Source organism: Schistocerca americana, chromosome X (genome assembly GCF_021461395.2).
Source record: "Schistocerca americana isolate TAMUIC-IGC-003095 chromosome X, iqSchAmer2.1, whole genome shotgun sequence".
NCBI lineage: Eukaryota > Metazoa > Arthropoda > Insecta > Orthoptera > Acrididae > Schistocerca > Schistocerca americana.
The window spans coordinates 883,742,077-883,763,616 of NC_060130.1; the positions used below are offsets into that span (position 1 = coordinate 883,742,077).

At 44.0% G+C, this 21,540-nt stretch overlaps 1 protein-coding gene across 1 annotated transcript in view; it reads right to left on the reverse strand.

The window, feature by feature from the left end:
- Positions 1-21,540, reverse strand: part of LOC124556370 (circadian locomoter output cycles protein kaput) — an 815,111-nt gene that overhangs the window by 550,714 nt on the left and 242,857 nt on the right. The gene's annotated exons all lie outside the window — the stretch shown is intronic.

Below are 21,540 nucleotides of genomic sequence, written 5' to 3' on the forward strand. Positions count from 1 at the left end.
CAAATCCACACACAGATGGCGGACGTGATCTCGCGCTTCGCTGGAAGCCTAATTCAGAGGAGATCCCGCGATTCCTCATGTAAAACGACATGAAGAAATGTTCAGCGCAATGGAAGAAATTAACGCAAATCTGTCCGAACTCAGTTTCTGTAGGCTACGACCACTAACTTAGCTTATTTGGTAGGTATGGAAGTGCGCTGCTTCACTCTCGTTTCTGTTGTATTTTATTGCTGAACCTGAGACTACGTATGAGGTAAACTGCTAGCTCACTACCAACGAGTTTATGGACTTGGTTGACATGCGTTACAGCAGAAGCATAGAATTCGAGATCGAAAAATAGTCTCACACTAATACGCCATGACTAGTAGATCTTTGGCGAAGCAAGAAGTTCTGTTTGCTTAGCAATACACGCACAAACACACACATACAAACACACACACACACACACACGCACACACACACACACACACACACAGAGAGAGAGAGAGAGAGAGAGAGAGAGAGAGAGAACGGAATGTCTCTTACACTACGTTTACATGGAGCTAGCTTTCATAGACCGATTTCTCAAACCCACTTGTGGTTCGTCACGTAAACACTTCGATAGTGATTCTGGAAATGCGATTCTAGCTTCCTGATTTCCTCTTCGACTGTCGATATTCGCTCCTACGTAAAGTACAACTGTCTTCGAAATTGCTTTGTTTGTCGAGCTCCGACTTGCTTTGAAAAATGATGGCTACTCTGAACGAAGCGATTTTATGTAGAGTGAAGGAAAAGAAGTGTTTCACTGACTAGGGAATTATTCATTTCTACAATTTAAGCGAAGTGAAGCACATTTTATCTTTATTAGATGGAAAGAGATACATAAATGTGAACATACTCATTGCATTGGAAAATCGAACTCATTTGCAACAACATAATATTCTGAAACTTCCTGGCAGATTAAAGCTGTGTACCACATCGACACTCGAACTTGGGACCTATACTTATCGCGGGAAAGTGCTCTGTCAACTGAGCTACCCAAGCACGACTCATGACCCATCCTCACGGCTTTACTTCCACCAGTACCTCATTCCTATCTTGCAAACTTCCAAACTACAGTACCTCGTCTCCTATCTTCCAAACTGGTAAAGATCGAGTCTCTGTCCTTCACACAGTTTTAATCTGCCAGGAAGTTTCGTACCAGCGCACACATCGCTGCAGAATAAAAATTAATTCTGGGAACACAATACTCTGCAGTTCTGGCTAACTTGGAAACTGTTATATCTACCCCCCATTCTAGTGGCACATACACTCATACACAATCAATGGCCAGCAACAAAACATTTGCTATTTCTGTGCGCAGGATTGCGAATTTCTTAACTCATTCGGAAGCTTTCTGACTATTCTAAGACTGCGACATGCTGGAACAGAACAATCTTTCATCTGTGACCGCTTGGCATTTTTTTCCATAACGTACGTAATGCAGATGTACGAGGGCAGTTCAATAAGTAATGCAACGCATTTTTTTTCTCGGCCAATTTTGGTTGAAAAAACCGGAAATTTCTTGTGGAATATTTTCAAACATTCCCGCTTCGTCTCGTATAGTTTCATTGACTTCCGACAGGTGGCAGCGCTGTACGGAACTGTTAAAATGGCGTCTGTAACGGATGTGCGTTGCAAACAACGGGCAGTGATCGAGTTTCTTTTGGCGGAAAACCAGGGCATCTCAGATATTCATAGGCGCTTGCAGAATGTCTACGGTGATCTGGCAGTGGACAAAAGCACGGTGAGTCGTTGGGTTCAAATGGTTCAAATGGCTCTGAGCACTATGCGACTTAACTTCTGAGGTCATCAGTCGCCTAGAACTTAGAACTAATTAAACCTAACTAACCTAAGGACATCACACACATCCATGCCCGAGGCTGAGTCGTTGGGCAAAGCGTGTGTCATCATCGCCGCAAGGTCAAGCAAGACTGTCTGATATCCCGCGTGTGGACCGGCCGTGCACAGCTGTGACTCCTGCAATGGCGGAGCGTGCGAACACACTCGTTCGAGATGATCGACGGATCACCATCAAACAACTCAGTGCTCAACTTGACATCTCTGTTGGTAGTGCTGTCACAATTGTTCACCAGTTGGGATATTCAAAGGTTTGTTCCCGCTGGGTCCCTCGTTGTCTAACCGAACACCATAAAGAGCAAAGGAGAACCATCTGTGCGGAATTGCTTGCTCGTCATGTGGCTGAGGGTGACAATTTCTCTTCAAAGATTGTTACAGGCGATGAAACACGCGTTCATCACTTCGAACCTGAAACAAAACGGCAATCAATGGAGTGGCGCCACACCCACTCCCCTACCAAGAAAAAGTTTAAAGCCATACACTCAGCCGGTAAAGTCATGGTTACAGTCTTCTGGGACGCTGAAGGGGTTATTCTGTTCTATGTCCTTCCCCATGGTCAAGCGATCTACTCTGAAGTGTATTTTGCTACTCTTCAGAAATTGAAGAAACGACTTCAGCGTGTTCGTAGGCACAAAAATCTGAACGAACTTCTCCTTCATGACAACGCAAGACCTCACACAAGTCTTCGCACCCGAGAGGAGCTCACAAAACTTCAGTGGACTGTTCTTCCTCATGCACCCTACAGCCCCGATCTCGCACCGTCGGATTTCCATATGTTTGGCCCAATGAAGGACGCAATCCGTGGGAGGCACTACGCGGATGATGAAGAAGTTATTGATGCAGTACGACGTTGGCTCCGACATCGACCAGTGGAATGGTACCGTGCAGGCATACAGGCCCTCATTTCAAGGTGGCGTAAGGCCGTAGCATTGAATGGAGATTACGTTGAAAAATAGTGTTGTGTAGCTAAAAGATTGGGGAATAACCTGGTGTATTTCAATGCTGAATAAAACAACCCCTGTTTCAGAAAAAAAAATGTGTTGCATTACTTATTGAACTGCCCTCGTATTAATAAAACAGTTGCAAACGCATTAACTGGCGTGGATAAGAAAATTGTGCTCTGCCGACACTAGAAACATAAATTAGATGGGCCTGCTCATAATTTCACTTCGTCTTGAAGACGAAATCGGTCAGTTCATGTTGGATCCGGCCAAGAAAATCGTTTCACGCCTAACATGTAAGCACGACAGCCGAAAACAGTTTCCGAAATTCGGTTTTCGCCTTCTGGATGTTGTGTAGCATGTAAACGTAGCGTTAGTACCTCCCGATAGCGTAGGAGTAGATAGAAGCAGCAGGTAGCAGGGAGAGAGAGACGAATTGGCCCCTAAAGCCCAGGAGGGCAGAATCATTACGAGTTAAGCGCGAGCTCGCCAGAGGTCGAGATCGATCGTATGGCCCTGCTACCCATCCCAGCACTTTCGCAATAGCCCTCGTAACTGTCGCTCGGAGGTTAAATGAGCCATAAAAAGAGACGGGAGGAGGGCATGCTGCGTACAGCTAGTGCGAGGCCGTGCTGGCAGATTTGAGGAGCACGCCCGCGGGAGCTGCTTTCATCTTTATAGCGACATCAAAGTTATTTATCGCCACACTGCTTGCCTCTGCCGCGTCTGTCTCCCCTCAAGACCATCCGCGCTCTGCCGACATACGCTCGATTTGTCTACCTACTGCGCCAATACGCAGCGTCTCGTAAGGTGCAATTAAGGACTTTCTTTCCGAGCATCAGAACATCTAAAGTACCCACGTCGTGACAGACTAAGTGCAACCAAAAGTAAATGTTAACAAGGCTGCAATCCTGTCGAGGCGTATACGGTATACGAGCGTAAGGAATGAGCCACCCTTCGTTCAGAGGACTCACTCTACAGACCCGACTAAATTAGCCGATAGCTCCAGATACAGCAACAGATTCTGTGTTTACACTGTTCTGTGAAGTACCGTAAGGTGTTAAAATAATGTGATTATCCAATTTACCTTACAGTTTCCCATAACTTCGACCTACTTTGCCCAATTCAGAAAATATCGTTCTTGTGAAACACAACTAGCTCTTTATACTCATGAAGTAATAAGTGCTATCGACAGGGGATGTCAAATTGATTCTATATTTTTAGGTTTCCAGAAGGCTTTCGACATCGTTCCTCACAAGCGTCTTCTAACTAAACTGTGTGCCTACGGAGTATCGCCTCAGTTGTGCGACTGGAATCGTGATTTCCTGTCAGAAAGGTCACAGTTCGTAGTAATAGACGGAAGGTCATCGAGTAGAACAGAAGCAATATCCGGCGTTCCCCAAGGAAGTGTTATAGGCCCTCTATTGTTCCTGATCTATATTAACGACATAGGAGACAATCTGAGTAGCCGTCTTAGATTGTTTGCAGATGATGCTGTCATTTACCGTCTTGTAAACTCATCAGATGATCAAACCGACTTCCAGAATGATTTAGATAAGATATCTGTATGGTGCGAAAAGTGGCAATTGACCCTGAATAAAGAAAAGTGTGAAGTTATTCACGTCAGTACTAAAAGAAATCAGCTAAATTTCGATCAGGCGGTAAGACACACAAATCTGAGGGCTGTAAATTCAACTAAATACTTAGGGATTACAATTACAAATAACCTAAATTGGAACGATTACATAGATAATATTGTGGGTAGAGCAAACCAAAGACTGCGATTCATTGGCAGAACACTTACAAGGTTCAACAGGTCTACCAAAGAGACTGCTTACACTACGCTTGTCCGTCCTATTCTGGAGTAGTGTCACAGACATGATACGTGAATTGGAGTGGCAATCATTAAAATAAAGGCGTTTTTCGTTGCGACGGGATCTTCTCATGAAATTTCAATCACCAGTTTTCTCCTCTGATTGCGAAAACATTCTATTGGCACCCACCTACATATGGAGAAATGATCATCACGATGAAATAAGAGAAATCAGGTCTCGCACATAAAAATTTAAGTGCTCGTTTTTCCCGCGTGCTGTTCGAGAGTGGAACGGTAGAGAGACAGCATGAAGGTGGTTCATTGAACCCTCTGCCAGTCACTTTATTGTGAATAGCAGAGTAATCAAGTAGATGTAGAATTCTAGTTCAGTGATCCTGAGCAGGAACAGAATGAGAAACGTACCGTGTGTAGAAAAATATCCTTACCGCTTCCTGGACTGTGTTGTAATCGACAAATAACTGGTAACGAGACGATACGATATTGCAGTGCCTATGTTATTCCGAATTACGATGCAATGTCCCATCGCACACGCATGTATGTCCGATACACTGTTCGGGAATATACACTCATGTTCAGAAAATACAGAACAGCTTGAAAGATTAGAGATAGGACGTTCATGTTCACAGGACATGTACATTAGTATGTTCTGCAGAAATGATAAGCATTTGAACCATGACGGCTCACAAGTTCAAGGTCAACATCGATATCACATCGCAACACCTACTACAGATAAAATGTTCCTGCGGTTCACGTCGTCGCTATAGACAGAAGTTAATGGCTCAGTATGACTTGATCAGACGAGCCGGATGCCTCGCAGACGTTTGCGCGAACTGTCAAATCAGTGAGTTTGAAAGAGGGGTTATTACTGGTATAAGATAATGTGATGAATCCAGTCGGGAAATTTCTGCTGGTTGGGACAAAATGTTTCGGTAGTGCAACGGGTGTGTGCAGGACGATTCGTGAAAGGCCGAAGAACATGACGAGATGGGTCAGGTCCCACTACCCACACCACCTCCGAGAAGATCGACACCTCATCCGAATGGCATTACAGGACAGATCTGCGTCCTACTCAGCTCTGGCGCAACAGTGGGACAGTGTAACTCATCGTACACTATTAGGGGTGTCAGTCCGCCTACATTTCACGAATGAGCTGAAACATGCTAGACGGTAATGGTGTACGGAACCGCATCGTATAGTCTTTTAGGACTAATCCACATACTGTTTGTATGAGAATGAGGACCGATTTTGGTTTGCCGCACACAGGGGGAGAGACATCACAGTGACTGCATTCGCACAAGACATACAGCGCGATGGGTCAGGTCACACTACCCACACCACCTCCGAGAAGATCGACACCTCATCCGAATGGCATTACAGGACAGATCTGCGTCCTACTCAGCTCTGGCGCAACAGTGGGGCAGTGTAACTCATCGTACACTATTAGGGGTGTCAGTCCGCCTACATTTGACGAATGAGCTGAAACATGCTAGACGGTAATGGTGTACGGAACCGCATCGTATAGTCTTTTAGGACTAATCCACATACTGTTTGTATGAGAATGAGGACCGATTTTGGTTTGCCGCACACAGGGGGAGAGACATCACAGTGACTGCATTCGCACAAGACATACAGCGCGAACTCAAGGCCTTAAGATGTGGGGCGCTATGGGGTTCAAGCAATAATCGCAGTTGGTGCGTGTCCAGGGCACTGTGACCTGTGTGACCTACATGAATGACATCCTGCTACCCCTAGCCATACCCTTTCTGCGCACCACCACAGACGCCATTTTTCAGCAAGACAATGCACGACCACATGTTGCTCCACGAACACGCCAATCGAAAATGTGTGGGATATGGTCAAACTACGGATGCAGCGCTGTAACCCAATGCCAATCACCAGAGAGGAACTTTGGAACCAGGTGACTGCAGCATCGATGGCTATACCATAGGACGCCATTCGCGCCTTCGCATCAACACCATCACGCATGGAACAAGTTATCAGTGTCCATAGCGCATCCTGTGCCTAGTAGGCAACAGGACACATGCTGAAACGAGGTGACTGAAATACTGATCATTTCTGCAGAACATAGTTTGAGATACATTCTGTGGATACGATGATCTTTGTATTCTTTCCAGTAACCCTGACCTAAATCATGTTGGCAAAGCTGCGTCACCATTAACATGCTTATGCACTGCTTGGATTTTTCTCTGACCAGTTCTTGTGAGTAATGTGAGGTGGAAGAACGGTCAAGATCAGGATGGCTCGTCAGTGATTTTGCCGTCTCGCGCAATCCAAATCATGACGCGCCGTCGCCGTCACCATTCGGGAAGGAGCTCTACCTACTAGGAAAGTGTCTCTAATTCAATTGCTCTTGAATGTATTATTATTGGTTTTATTCTTAATTTAAACCTATTCCTCTGTCAAACGGAACTGTTTTTATAATGGCGATCTGAGTTCACTGCCGGCCGGAGTGGCCGAGCGGTTCTAGGCGCTACAGTCTGGAGCCGCGCGAGCGCTACGGTCGCAGGTTCGAATCCTGCCTCGGGCATGGATGTGTGTGATGTCCTTAGGTTAGTTAGGTTTAAGTAGTTCTAAGCTCTTGGGGACTGATGACCTCAGCAGTTAAGTCCCATAGTGCTCAGAGCCATTTGAGTTCACTTTTGACAACCACTGAGATCCTCACTGCTCAGTGCATTATCACAGGCGCCGAAAATTATTTCTTACAGAAGAGATAAGAGATTCACGGTAACATCATTGAAAAGTAGTTTTGCATTTATTAGAGTTAATTCTGTGAGTAAATGATCCTGTATTATGGTTTGGCGCTCTTCCGCTGTGAAGTCGCCGTCGTTTTGCGATATTTTTATTAATATCTGTTGGATATTTAAACAGTTTGGCTGAAATTGTGAAATACAGCTTAGGCAGAGGCAAAATGCCAATCATCTGTGTGATACGACTGTCAGTGGCAAGAAGGGAAGCGAAACACTCTTTGGCTCTACATGCAACTGCAAAAAGGGCAACCGAACATTAAACTGAAACTGGATGAAAACTATCATTAGACTTTGTTCTTTCACACTGATGTAAATTGGATAGCCATCAACATTAATAGGGAATTTTAATGTTTTTCATGACTCAAATTCATATCATCAGCATTTAATCTGTTACAGGATAAATTAAGTGGTCTTTAACCCAAAGGAACACTGATTTCCCGTTCGGTATATATGTCTAGTGCAAACGTTTACGACTCGACCCTGTTTCTTAGTCTTTCATGTCGACAGTGTCAAGCGTGAATGTGTAAAACGTAGCTTAGTGTGACATATGAGTGTTCAACGTAGTGTCATGTTTGTGGTGTTGTTGATACACAAAATGCGAATGCCCGTGGTAAGTCACACAACATTCATAGAAACAGATATCATTAATGTCTTTTTCGGAATTTGCAGCCTAACCTGTTACGATAGTTGACCAAGAGGTAGTCCCCCTGCTGCCACTGGCCAAATAAAACAACACGAAGTTCCTTACTGAATGGCACTGGGAACAAGCATTTGCAGAAATGAAACAAGTAACTATTCAAGAAATGTATCGTGTCTTTTATACTTGCTTACTGGGCGTCCTCTGACTCTCATCTATATTTCTCTCTGTCCAACAGCCTTTGTTAAGTCTTAGTTGTTACGAAGTTAGTCCCAAAATTCGTTATAATGATTTCATCTACTCTTAGTTAGTATTATTTTTGTGTATCTTCTGTCTTCCATTGTCGAGATTACGGAGGGTTCTCTTAGGGTATACATTCAAGATCTATGACTACATGAAAGGCTATTTGTTTGGTTGTCATTTTCCATTTTCGAAGCTTCTTCAGAGTCGTACTATACGTACTATAGTACGTATTTTGTTTCTAACTATGTTTTTATATTAGGTAGTGAGAAATATACTGCGTATTATAGCTCACTAAAGCCTTTCAGGAAGTCGCAAAGGCGGAATTCATAACCTAGGAAGATACGAATATTTTAGTCGGTAATTCGCCTCTATATTTCTCGGGGCACAGAATATTATCGCAGTATTAGAATAGACACGTAGACAAAGTAAGATAATGTATTATTTATTAGGTTATTATCATCACTATTATGTAATGAGAGCAAGAAACAATTTTTTTGACAATCGAACCAAAGCCAGTAGGAATCACGTATCGAGCCAAATATTCTCTTCCATGTCTGGTTTTATCTACAGGTCTTTTTTCTGCTGTTCACTGTCTGAAAGAAAATCGCAGTTTAGGATTATTTTGTTTAACCATGCCGTGCTTTGTTTACGGACTTAGCCGGCGCTTCCGAGCCTATCTATTTCCGGTTGCCAAACCTCGAAGTAATCAGGTGAGTTAATGCGGGCTTTAGAGCCGGTAAGGGAATCCAGCTAATGGGATGAGTAACAGGGGAAGCCTTTATAGTACTGCCATTGTGTGAAAACAGAGAGAAACAGCGCCGGCCGTGCTTACTGAGCACCGGCTAAAACTCTAGATCGCATTTCGCTTTAATGGCGGATTTACAAATCCGTTTTCAGAGCGATTAGTCGGATTCACGTATAATCTGTCTGAAAGCGTGCGGAAACAAGTATCCTTGTTTGCTAAAGTTTTGGAGTAAATAAACGACCGTTTTGTATTAAAAGAGGTTGTGCCATGCCAGATCGGCAGGTTATCCGCAAAATAACACTAATCTCATTAGTATGGCGTATTCATACGCTGTTAAGTGTTTTATTGATGTTAATAATCATGGTTGGACTCTAATGGACTACGCGATATTCTTTGTTCCCATATTACTTTTATTTTCTCAAAACGGGATTTCTTCCACTCGTCAGACCAAGCTGTTCCAGTCATCTTGGGACTTTCTACCAGCTTCTAGTCGTGAACTTTCTTTTGTGGCTGGTACATCAAGTTGTATTATTCCTGCTGCCTTCATAGCTTCGTTTACTGTACCGATCAATTTTGTTATTTCATTTTAGCTTTACTATGGGTATCACAAATTTCCATAGCCTGCCTACATAACCAGGTTGGTTCTATCCTTGTAATATGCCCACAGAATCTTATCTCGCGTTCTGTCATATCCGATTTCATGTTGGACCGGCCGCTGTGACCGAGCGGTTCTAGGCGCTTCAGTCAGGAACTGCGCTGGTGCTACGGTCGCCGGTTGGAATCCTGCCTCGTGTGTGGATGTGTGTGATGTCTTTAGGTTAGTTAGGTTTAAATAGTTCCAAGTCTATGGGTCCGATGACCTCAGATGGTAAGCCCCATAGTGCTGAGAGCCATTTGAAACATTTTTTTTATTTCGTGTTGGTATACCTTACAAATTCTTTATTTACTCTGGATCAGTATATTTCTTCGTCAGTGTAATTTAGACCTCAAATTTTCTTGATTGCTATCCTTCTTTCTTTTAGACTTCTTCAATGTCCCTCTTTCTGCGTAAAGTGAGCGTTTTAGCCCCATTAAGACACTCTGGTTTTGTGACTGTGTTGTAGTGTCTGAGTCTGGTGTGTTTTGAGATGCATTTTTGTATCTTTTGTAACACTGAAAGCTGTTTCCATTTTGTGGCAACGAATTTCGTTACCAGTCTTTTCCAGACCAGTTTCCTGGATGGTTCCGCCTAAATATTTCAACTGAGAAACTCTCTCGATTTTCCCGTGTTTAGTTTTTAGAATTTGGGGTGTCAGATAGTTACAGGAGATTAGTTTTTTTTCAAATGGTATTTGGAGTCCTATTCTTTCCAGTGTTTCCTTAAGAATTTCTGTTTGTGTTTACGCTGTTTCAGTGTCCTGACAAAGAATCGGCATTTCGTCTGCAAAAGCTAAGCAGTCTGTTGCAAGATTTTTTATCCTTATTCGAGTGGTTCGTCAGTTTTAAGCTATGATTTCAGTTTTCATCACGTTTGGACTCTTTTTGTAAGATACAGTTGAAAAGTAACGGAGAGAGTAAGTCACTTTGTCTCGCTCCTGTTTTAATTTCAAAATGTTCCGAATTGTCTTCTTGAATTTTACATCAGATTATGTGCCATTTACTGCATCGTTAATAACTGCAGTGGTTTTCAGGTCTAGGCCTTTTCTTTCAGAATTTTGAAGAGAGGCTTAAGGCTCAGTGGATCATAAGGTTTTTTTGTTGTTTTTTTTTAGTCTACGAAGCTACAAACTAATTTCTCATTAAAAATACTTTTGCGTCATAAAATTAGTTTCAGAACCAAAATTTGGTCTGAGAAAGAGCTATGTAGTCTGAAACCTGCATGATATTCACCAATTTTGCATTCAACTCGTTGTGCTCGGTCCAGGAGATACTGAGATAAAACTTTGTATGAGCAAGAAGAAGTTAAATTCCTCCATAATTACGAACCTCTGTTCGGTCTCCCTTTTTTATATAGTGGACGTATCAACGTAGTTTTCTAGCCATCAGGAATTGTCTCAGTGTTCTAAATGTTTTTTATGACCAGTTACTTTTTTTTAAATTTTATTGTCCAGTTGATTTCAGGACTTCTGCAACAATTCGATATTCATCAGATTTTTGTTTGATTAATCTTATGACTAGCAAATTATTCTTCATTTAGTGCTTACGAATTTAGATTCATTTTTAGGAGAATTTCTGTTAGAAATCTTTCTGTGACTTCAGGGAAATTTAAAACATTTTGAAATATTTGCCAAGTTCTCTTCAGTTTTCTTGGTTGTTAAATGCCAGTTGTCCGTTTTTCTTCTTGAAGCAGAGATTTAGGAACTGGTAAGCATTTAGCTTTGTTTTACAAGTTGTTTTTGAGAGTCTTTTTCAATTTAGCGGAGCTGACTATTGTCACATTGCAATTTTGTTTTTCTATTCTCTTTTATGTTTCTTTTCTAGTTGCCAGGAGCATGTCATGTGCTTTCTCTGATTTCATGCTATTCAGTTCTTTGTAGTTTGTCGTATGGAAATTTCACAGCCGTTTCACAACGTTCATACCACGAAGGATGTTTTTCCACCTTTGTAACGGAATTTTGTTTTCAGCAGTTTTGGTGAACTTGTATTTGAATTGTTCCAATTTTGTCTTTGCGTTTATCGAGCTCGTTTGCTAACAGTGGTTGGACTTTAATAGTATCAAATTTATGAATTGCTCACTTCTTTCTTGGGAATTTCTGGGACTTTAATTTAGTTTCATTCGGATTAGGTAGTGGTCTGTGTCAATATTTGCTCATTCACGTATTTGAACATTTAAAACCTCCTTGTGATGTGGATACGAGATGACAGTATGATCATTTTGGAAGTGTTTTATTTTTACTAATGCCTGCGAGTATTTTTCTAAATATTTTATTCCTCTTACAAGTATATCCATTTTGTATATTTACTCATTTCTCTCGCTACTTTGTTGCAGCTCTTTCATTCACCATATGCAAGTGTAAAGGTGAGCAATACGCGCACCACAGACAGTCTGCTGTAAATAAATTTTGCTTGTGGTCTTCTGAGGAGTCTCGAATATCTCACACCTAACAACCGATTGAGATAGCTCAGTAGTTAAGTCGTTCAAATCTCTGTCTCGCCAACAAAATTTAGATTTTCCGCGCTTTCACTGAACCTGTTAAGGCGAATGCTGAGATGACTTCTTGTAAAATAGGTTTGGACAATTTCTTTCGCATGTTTCCTGTCTTTAATGAACTCATCATTTAGGGGACGTTAAACCATGATCATTCATCCTTCGAATGGCTTTATGCCATGCGACAAAAATGCCTCTGGACTACGAAAAATGGCTCAAATGGCTCTGAGCACTGTGGGACATAACTTCTGAGATCATCAGTCCCCTAGAACTTAGAACTACTTAAACCTAACTAACCTAAGGACATCACACACATCAATGCCCGAAGCAGGATTCGAACCTGCGACCGTAGCGGTCTCGAGGTTCCAGACTGTAGCGCCTAGAACCGCTCGGCCATTCCAGCCGGCTCTGGACTACGCTCATCTTCTTTCTGGCAGAGCTTATTAAGTTCCGAAAATTGATTATTTAATCATCAGTGCGATAGCGGAAATGTATGAATTTTGTATGTAGTGTAGTGGTGGCGGAAATGGGCATTTTATCTGAAGCGTCAGATCATAATGTATCTAAACAACACATGTGTCCGTGAAGCGAAGTGGACGCCTTCTCACAGGGATTTTCTGACTTATATCTGAACTAATAGTGTATGGATGGTTTGCCTAAAAGGTTCTATGTCTGTGAGCTCGGCGTTAATTAATGGTGTTGGTGATCTGTCTCCTGGTCTCCTCTCCCCCTTCCCCCCATCCCTCCCCACCCCTCCACTCCTCATCCACGTCACTATCCCACTTTTCTTAAGGAGTTGCTGAATCAGGTAGAAGACAATATATCGTTTGTTGTGAGATCTTACAATCTGCTTCCAAATTGTTAGTGTCCAATTTATCCGAAAACTTTAATAAATCGTGGAACCATTCCATTACAACTAAGATCACCAACTGAGATACGACGCTCATGGGGTCCCAGTTTCGAACTTGACAAAAACACTTTTATTGTGACCAGTTTTGATATTACATACTTGTTTCTTCTTGAAGCGACAGGTTTGCCATATTGTTTGGATTCCTGAATACAGTTTGCAGGACAATACAAGAAAACAACGAAGTGTTGATGTCCATGAAATGTGCAGCCAGCTTACTGAATGGACGCTTTCGACAGAGCAAGGGGTGATATTTCTGTAAATTTTCTTTTTTTTCATGGGAGAGAAATAATATTGAATGGAAGAAACCAGTTATAAACGAAACCAGATTTGAGCTTTGGCTAGAGATTACTGCAACATCGAAAGAAGTGTGGCAATTACTTACAGAGGTTTATGCGTACTTACCCGCAATACTATATTATTTTCTGGCCGCTAGACTTACGAAAGTGGAATTAAGTGGCTTCTCACGCGAGTGAATCCTACAAATCCGATATCACGGGAATCATCGCTACAATTCACTGACAACATATAGCGCTGTATGATTGTAGTGCTTGTCCTGGCGTGATTATGTCCAATTGGGTTGATGATAGAAATCTTTAGAACAATATTTCGAAGAAGATTATTCCAGCAAGTTCGTATGTACGATCGTCGAGCAGATGCGAAAAACGGGAGATGGAGAAGAAAAAACTGAGCGCGATATAAAAAAATAAAAAAATACATTAGATAGATAAAAGGTCGATGGACTTGGTGGGGTATCGACTAGATTCTATATCGAATATGTGGATGAACTGTTTCCTTCTGTGACAGCAGTCTGTGATGGGTCGCTTGAACAACGAAGGGTGCCACCAGTATGGAATAAGGCGCAGATCTTTCCAGCCTGTATGAATGGTCATATGCACTTCCTTAAATAAAATATAATAATTTGTCATCTTTTATGTTGCTTCTATATTACTGGAGATGTAGTTCGTCGTCAGAAAATAATAAATATAGGAATGGCTATAAACTCATGCCAGTGACGTAAGTATGTTGACGAATATTAGCTGATTGGGTGTGATGACTTTCCTGGAGCTGAACATCTTCTGGGAAGGAATCAACATGGGTTTCCGTGACCATCGACTGTGTGAAGCCCGACTTTGTTTGTTCACGAGATCGAGAAGGCACTAGATAGTGAATCTTAGGTTGGTGTTGTGTTTATTGGTTTCAAGGAAGCCTTCGATGCAGTTGTGCACATTCGCCTAACAAAAAATGGTTCAAATGGCTCTGAGCACTATGGGACTCAACTGCTGAGGTCATTAGTCCCCTAGAACTTAGAACTAGTTAAACCTAACTAACCTAAGGACATCACAAACATCCATGCCCGAGGCAGGATTCGAACCTGCGACCGTAGCGGTCTTGCGGTTCCAGACTGCAGCGCCTTTAACCGCACGGCCACTTCGGCCGGCATTCGCCTAACAAACGAAATTTTTATATGTGTTACACTACTTGACTAGAGACCTCCCAGTTAACAGGACTCACTACTTAGCTTTAAATGGTGAAACATCCATCGAAGCCAAGTAGCGTCCGGCGTACCTCAAGGTGATGTGACACGACTGTTGTTGCTGACTGAAAAAAATGTGAGCATCCCAGAATGGGAGGAGGAAATGAAATGAAACTTCGCTGGTTGAGACGGTATGGGTTGTTATTTCAGTGATTACAAAATAGAGTCAGATACTGGAAGAACTTGGCATTACGAGCCCACTTAGCAGAATGAAGTTGCACCGCATCTGTTCTGTATTCATGCACTGATCCCGATGACAAGAGTGTCATAATGCCGTTGTATCCTCTCGTAAGACAAGCTGGGCTACAAATGTTGTAACTGGTCCTGGATATCCTGGTTCCCGGCATTCGGATGGAGTTGACTTCCGAGATCGCCCCACACATGTTCTATCGGAGGCAGATGTGGTTATCTTGCTGCCCGTAAGAGTACCTCAGTGTCACACAAACAGTTCATAGAGACTAATGTCATCTGTGGACGAGCATTGTTCTACTGAAAAATGGCACCACTTTACTGACGTATGAGAAGTAAGACATGAGGAAGCAGGAAGTCCGTCAGAGTTCCCTCAGTCACTACCAGACGTGACCCAAAGTCATATTCGATGGCTCCACACATCATGACGACAGGAGTAACACTGCTGTGCCTATCCAAAACATTGGAAGAATGGGACCACTCCCCAAGTAGCCGCCATACTCGCCGATGATGGTCATCCGGAAGAGTGCCGAAATGCGATCCGTCGCCGAATACAATGCGACGCCATTCATCAGCAGTTCATGCTTCCCGCTCGCTGCACAACTCCAAACGCAGCCGTTTGTGGTTCAAAATGGTTCAAATGGCTCTGAGCACTATGGGACTTAACAGCTGTGGTCATCAGTCCCCTAGAACTTAGAACTGCTTAAACCTAAGGACATCACACACATCCATGCCCGAGGCAGGATTCGAACCTGCGACCGTAGCAGTCGCGCGGTTCCGGACTGCCCGCCTAGAACCGCGAGACCACCACGGCCGGCGCAGCCGTTTGTGTTATGGTGTTAACGTAGCCCAGGCATGGTACAGTAGTTCCCAATTCCAGCTGCTGCTAGTCTCCGACCACTGGTGAGGTATGATACAGAATATTTCAGCGAGTCCATTACTGCACTTGTTCTCGGGTGGAAGGTGCAGATCTGATGGAGTTATGATGCGCTTGATAAGCTGTAGCGCGAACATCTCTTGTGGTTGTCAGACGTGGTCGACCACGATAGTGCTTGCCCGTGTTCCCATGCAGTACAACATCGGTCTATTGTCACATCTGCATGCTACACAGATCTGAATATTGCACTATTCGATCTGCTGGCCAAATGGAGAACCACACTGAGGCCTTTCTTGTGCTCAGAGGTCTCGGAAGACACTAACGCTTCTGACCACTGTGTCATCCTCAGCCCATAGGCGTCATTGGACGCGGATATGGACAGGCGAGTGGTCAGCACACCGCTCTCCCGGCCGTTGTCTGTTTTCGTGACCGGAGCCGCTACTTCTCAGTCAAATTGCTCCTGAGTTTGCCTCACAAGGGCTGTGTGCGCCCGCACGGCAACAGCGCTCGGTTGACCGGACGGTCACCCATCCAAGTATTTGCCAAGCCCGACAGCGCTCAACTTCGGTGATATGACGGGAACCGGTGTTACCACTGCGGCAAGGCTATATATTTTCTCCAAACTTCTACCATCTGCGTAGCTGGACTTCTGAGGTGTCTAGGTGAATGATTCAGGGTCGTCTTCATTTTCTCTTGAGAAGCGTCTTGGGAGCAGGGTTTCTTAGACCCTACTATCACTATGGTTTCTTTGTCTTTATTTTACTGCCGTTTATTGAGAGTCCATCACGATATCAAGAGGTATCTTTACCCTGTGCCGCAGTGCAGGTGCCACAGAGCCAGCGTATACGAGGTGCCTTGATGTGGAGCAAAGTTCCTCAACTTTATCGAGAAGCCTTCTTGGATATGTTCCTTTGTGGCTGGCATGTTGAATTCCCTGTGAAGGTCTAGGATTCTGGCCCACCTGGGTGCATGGACAATGATGTGGAAACACCTGTTCTGGACAGTCTGAAGAGGTTTCAAGCTTAAGGGGCTTACAGAGCACCATGTTGAACACTCATATAGTAGTAGGAGTGCGACAGTTGTAGAGTACAGTCGCAGACTGGTTCCTGTGTGTAGTTACGTGCTGGCGAACAGTGCATAGAGTTGGTGCAAGAGTTGTAGTAGTTTCACCCACTTGTCCCTGACATTTGGTTTGAAGAGCAGCTTGCTGTCTAGAATGATTCCGAGATATTTAACACGATTCAGCCAGTTTAAGGGCCGGTTGATAACGAAGCTGTCTCGGAGATCCGGGGGCGGACGGCTGAATATTATAGCTTTCGCCTTTCCGGCGTTTATTTTAATGCAGTTTTGTGCTGCCTGTTGTTCCGTTAACGTCAGCTGGCGCTGGAAATGTCCTACGACGGTGGTGATACGTTTGCTGCTTACCAATAAAGTCGTATTGTCCGAAAATTGGGGTAGTACAACTTGTGGTAGGACAGGGAGGTTATTGACATGTATGACAATTGTGACGGTACCGGCACCTGTGAAATGACTACTGTGAATTGTTCCAGACTTGAGCGTTGGCCGCCAGTCCTCACCATTATCGTTATATCATGGAGAAAGCTGAGTATCATCTTGGCGCAATAGTCTGGGAGGACGTTAAGGTCGTAATCTCTGGTAATTAACTTGTCTCGCCAGATGCGGTCGTACGCCTTCGCTACGTCCAGAAATATGACAGCGGTGTAGTTAGAAATATTGATGTTATACGCTACATATTGCGATATTCGCAGTAGTTGGTGTTCCGATGAGAGTCTCGGCTAGAAGGTCATTTGTTCTGGCCTTGTCACGTCCTGGTCTAAGATGAGTGGTCGAATTCTGTAGAGGAGAAGTCGTTAGAGAATTTTTTACATTGTAGATAAGAGACTAACTGGCCTGTAGCTAGATGGTTGGTTCAAGTCTTTTCCTACTTTTGATGTGGGTACTACGGGGCCGATCTTCCAAGCAAGCAGCAGTCTGCACCGCTCTCAACGACTCCTGCAGTAATTCCGAAAATTATTCGTAACGTGGGCCTACACTCTGTCCCAGGACCGCACGGAGTCGCCAATGAACACCTCAAGCGTATAGCACGAAAGCCCTTGGTGCTACTTACACGAATATTTAACAGCTCCACGATATTCGTAATTGCGCAGAACATGCGTGTTCGTGGAATTATTGTTTCACGACAATTTCTATTGAACTGTAACACTCTGTAGCTTAACGTCACGTTCTGTAGGTTGTCGTAACATTTACATTAGTGTGAATTGACCCTAAGATGAATGGGATACGTAGTGCTCAAGTGTGTGGAATCTTTGTCTAACAGGGAATTCTGAACCTGTTCAAAGAAAGGCGGCACGAATAGTCACAGGTTTGTTAGACTCACGGGAGAGCGTCACGAAAATGCTGAAAAACCTGCGTAGGCGGGCACTTGAACGTAGACTCTAGTTAACCGCGGAAGGCTACTTGCAAATTTTCAAGAATCACTTTTAAGTTAAGAATCTATAAATATATTTCAGCCCTGTACGTATGTCCTAATGGGCGACGAAGTCAAGACTGGGCTAATTACAGCGCCCACTCAGCCATTCAAGCAGTCATCCTTCTTGCGCCCTGCACGCAGTTGAGACTGGAAGAAAGCCTAACATGTGATTCAATGACAAGTACACTATCCCACCCTCTCCAGAGTGTACGTATACAGATTTACATGTAAATGGTGTTGTGAAAGCGCTCGGTATTCCGCTAGAGTGATTTTGCAAATCCACGAAACGATCTGCGTTAATCTGACTAGAAAGGGTTTCGAGTCCCGCTCCTCCAGAACAGAAAAGCAGTGTCTTAAGCGTTGTTGCACCTCGCTCGATTTGCACGGCTCAAAGCTCGGGTGATAGTAAAGGGCCGATTCGTGTAATACGTCGCTTAGCGACAGCGTAATGTAGCAGCTGTGAAGAGGGCACGAGAAACGCGAACAGGGGCCGCGCCAGCGTCGTGATAACACGAGCAAGCGTCCAAGCACGCCTGCGAGCTCCCGCCCGCGTACGAGGAATTAATTAGCCATTTCCATCAGAAAGAGACAAGTGTCCCGTACATAAATACTGACCTCGGGCTACTAGAGTTCCCCATTTCGAAACCTTTCGCCTTAATTGGAAAACAGATTTAAAATGCTCCATCACTTAAAAACCCATTAAAAGTTTTATCGCCACCTCCGTCTCCGATTCTCTTCCTTTTGTCGCCTCACCTTTTTTTTCTCTCCGTTGTCTCTCCGCCCCTGTTTTTATTACTTTTTCCACCTTTCAAGAGCGTTCGTTTCTTTTTGGTGGCGAGCGCGACTATCCTCCCACTTCCCCGGAACCGATATCGGTTGCTACCACCATTTATTTCTGTTCAAATCGAAGGTGAATGTTTGGGCCGCGATAAGCAGGCGTGTCGGCCGACACCCGCGCGTCCGCAACTAATGTGAAACCTGTGTCTCATCTGATAGCGCCCGGCTTGCCATTCATTAGGCCGGGCGCTGCGGCGCTGTCTGCGCTGCCCGCTACCGGCGGCGCGGCGCTGCTCGCTGGCTGCGACTGCGGCCAGAGATTATGTCGTCGTTTGTTTTTGGACAAGGTGCTATATGAGCATCAAGAGCCGGCCCACGCGCTGCCTTCCCACAGCGCGCGCGGCCGGCCCGCGTAAAACTGCCTCGCTCGCGGTCTTCATTTCGAATGCTGACACCCGGCGGACTGCATGCACGGCTGTAGCCGTAACATTTAATCGTTAATTAGGGGAGGACACTGAGACGTAACGAGCTATGAGGGCCGCTCGTAAGGGACTAGATTTACGCCCGAGAGAAAGGGAATTCAGTTTCCTCTCGAAGCGTCCTGTCTTTGGGCGTTTCCCTAAACAAATCAGTACGAAGGTGGTGTAAGAGTTCGTTTTTATCGAGAGAAAGACATTTCAGTTCAACAGCACATCTACGAGTGTTCGTGCCGAGCAATTCGGCGCAATATGGAATGGGACGAAAATCAACAGATGTATATGTACAGCAAAACATATGATTGCAATTTAAAAAAAAAAGGAAGATTTATTCAAGAGAAAGAGCTTCACAAACTGAGCACGTCAATAACTCGTTGGTCCACCTCTCGCCCGCATGCAAGCAGTTATTCGGCTTGGCATTCACAGGTAGAATTGTTGGCTATCCTCCTGAGGGGTGTTGTTGTTGTTGTTGTTCAAAAATGGCTCTGAGCACTATGGGACTCAACTGCTGAGGTCATTAGTCCCCTAGAACTTAGAACTACTTAAACCTAACTAACCTAAGGACATCACAAACATCCATGCCCGAGGCAGGATTCGAACCTGCGACCGTAGCGGTCTTGCGGTTCCAGACTGCAGCGCCTTTAACCGCACGGCTGTTGTTGTTGTGGTCTTCAGTCCAGAGACTGGTTTGATGCAGCTCTCCATGCAACTCTATCCTGTGCAAGCTTCTTCATCTCCTAGTACTTACTGCAACCTACATCCCTCTGAATCTACTTAGTGTATTCATCTCTTGGTCTCCCTCTACGATTGTTACCCTCCACGCTGCCCTCCAATACTAAATTGGTGATCCCTTGATGCCTCCGAACATGTCCTACCAAGCGATCCCTTCTTCTAGTCAAGTTGTGCCACAAACTCCTATTCTCTCCACGTCTGTTCAATACCGTCTCATTAGTTACGTGATCTACCTATCTAATCTTCAGCATTCTTCTGTAGCACCTCATTTCGAAAGCTTCTATTCTCTTCTTGTCCAAACTATTTATCGTCCATGTTTCACTTCCATAGATGGCTACACTCCATACAAATACTTTCAGAAACGACTTCCTGACACTTAAATCTATACCCAATGTTAACAAATTTCTCTTCTTCAGAAACGCTTTCCTTGCTATTGCCAGTCTACATTTTACATCCTCTCTACTTCGACCATCATCAGTTATTTTGTTCCCCAAATAGAAAAACTCCTTTACTACTTTAAGTGTCTCATTCCTAATCTAATTCCCTCAGCATCACCCGTCTTGCTTTTGTTGATGTTCATCTTATTTCCTCCTTTCAAGACACTGTCCATTCTGTTCAACTTCTCTTCCAACTCCTTTACTGTCTCTGACAGAATTACAATGTCATCGGCGAACCTCAAAGTTTTTATTTCTTCTCCATGGATTCTAATACCTACTCCGAATTTTTCTTTTCTTTCCTTTACTGCTTACTCAATATACAGATTGAATAACATCGGGGAGAGGCTACAACCCTGTCTCACTCCTTTCCCAACCACTGCTCCCCTTTCATGCCCCTCGACTCTTATAACTGCCATCTGGTTTATGTACAAATTGTAAATAGCCTTTCGCTCCCTGTATTTTACCCCTGCCACCTTTAGAATTTGAAAGAGAATATTCCAGTCAACATTGTAAAAAGCTTTCTCTAAATCTACAAATGCTAGAAACGTAGGTTTGCCTTTCAAATGGTTCAAAGCACTATGGGACTCAACTGCTATGGTCATCAGACCCCTAGAACTTAGAACTACTTAAACCTAACTAACCTAAGGACATCACACACATCCAAGCCCGAGGCAGGATTCAAACCTGCGACCGTAGCAGTCGCACGGTTCCGGACTGCGCGCCTAGAACCGCGAGACCACCGCGGCCGGCAGGTTTGCCTTTCCTTAAACTTTCTTCTAAGATAAGTCGTAAGGTCAGTATTGCCTCACGTGTTCCAAAATTTCTACGGAATCCAAACTGACCTTCCCCGAGGTCGAAATTCTGTCCATTAGGTGAGTTCGACCGTCTGGTTGAAGGGCCCTGCCCATAATGCTCCAAACGTCCTAAAATGAGGAGAGATTCAG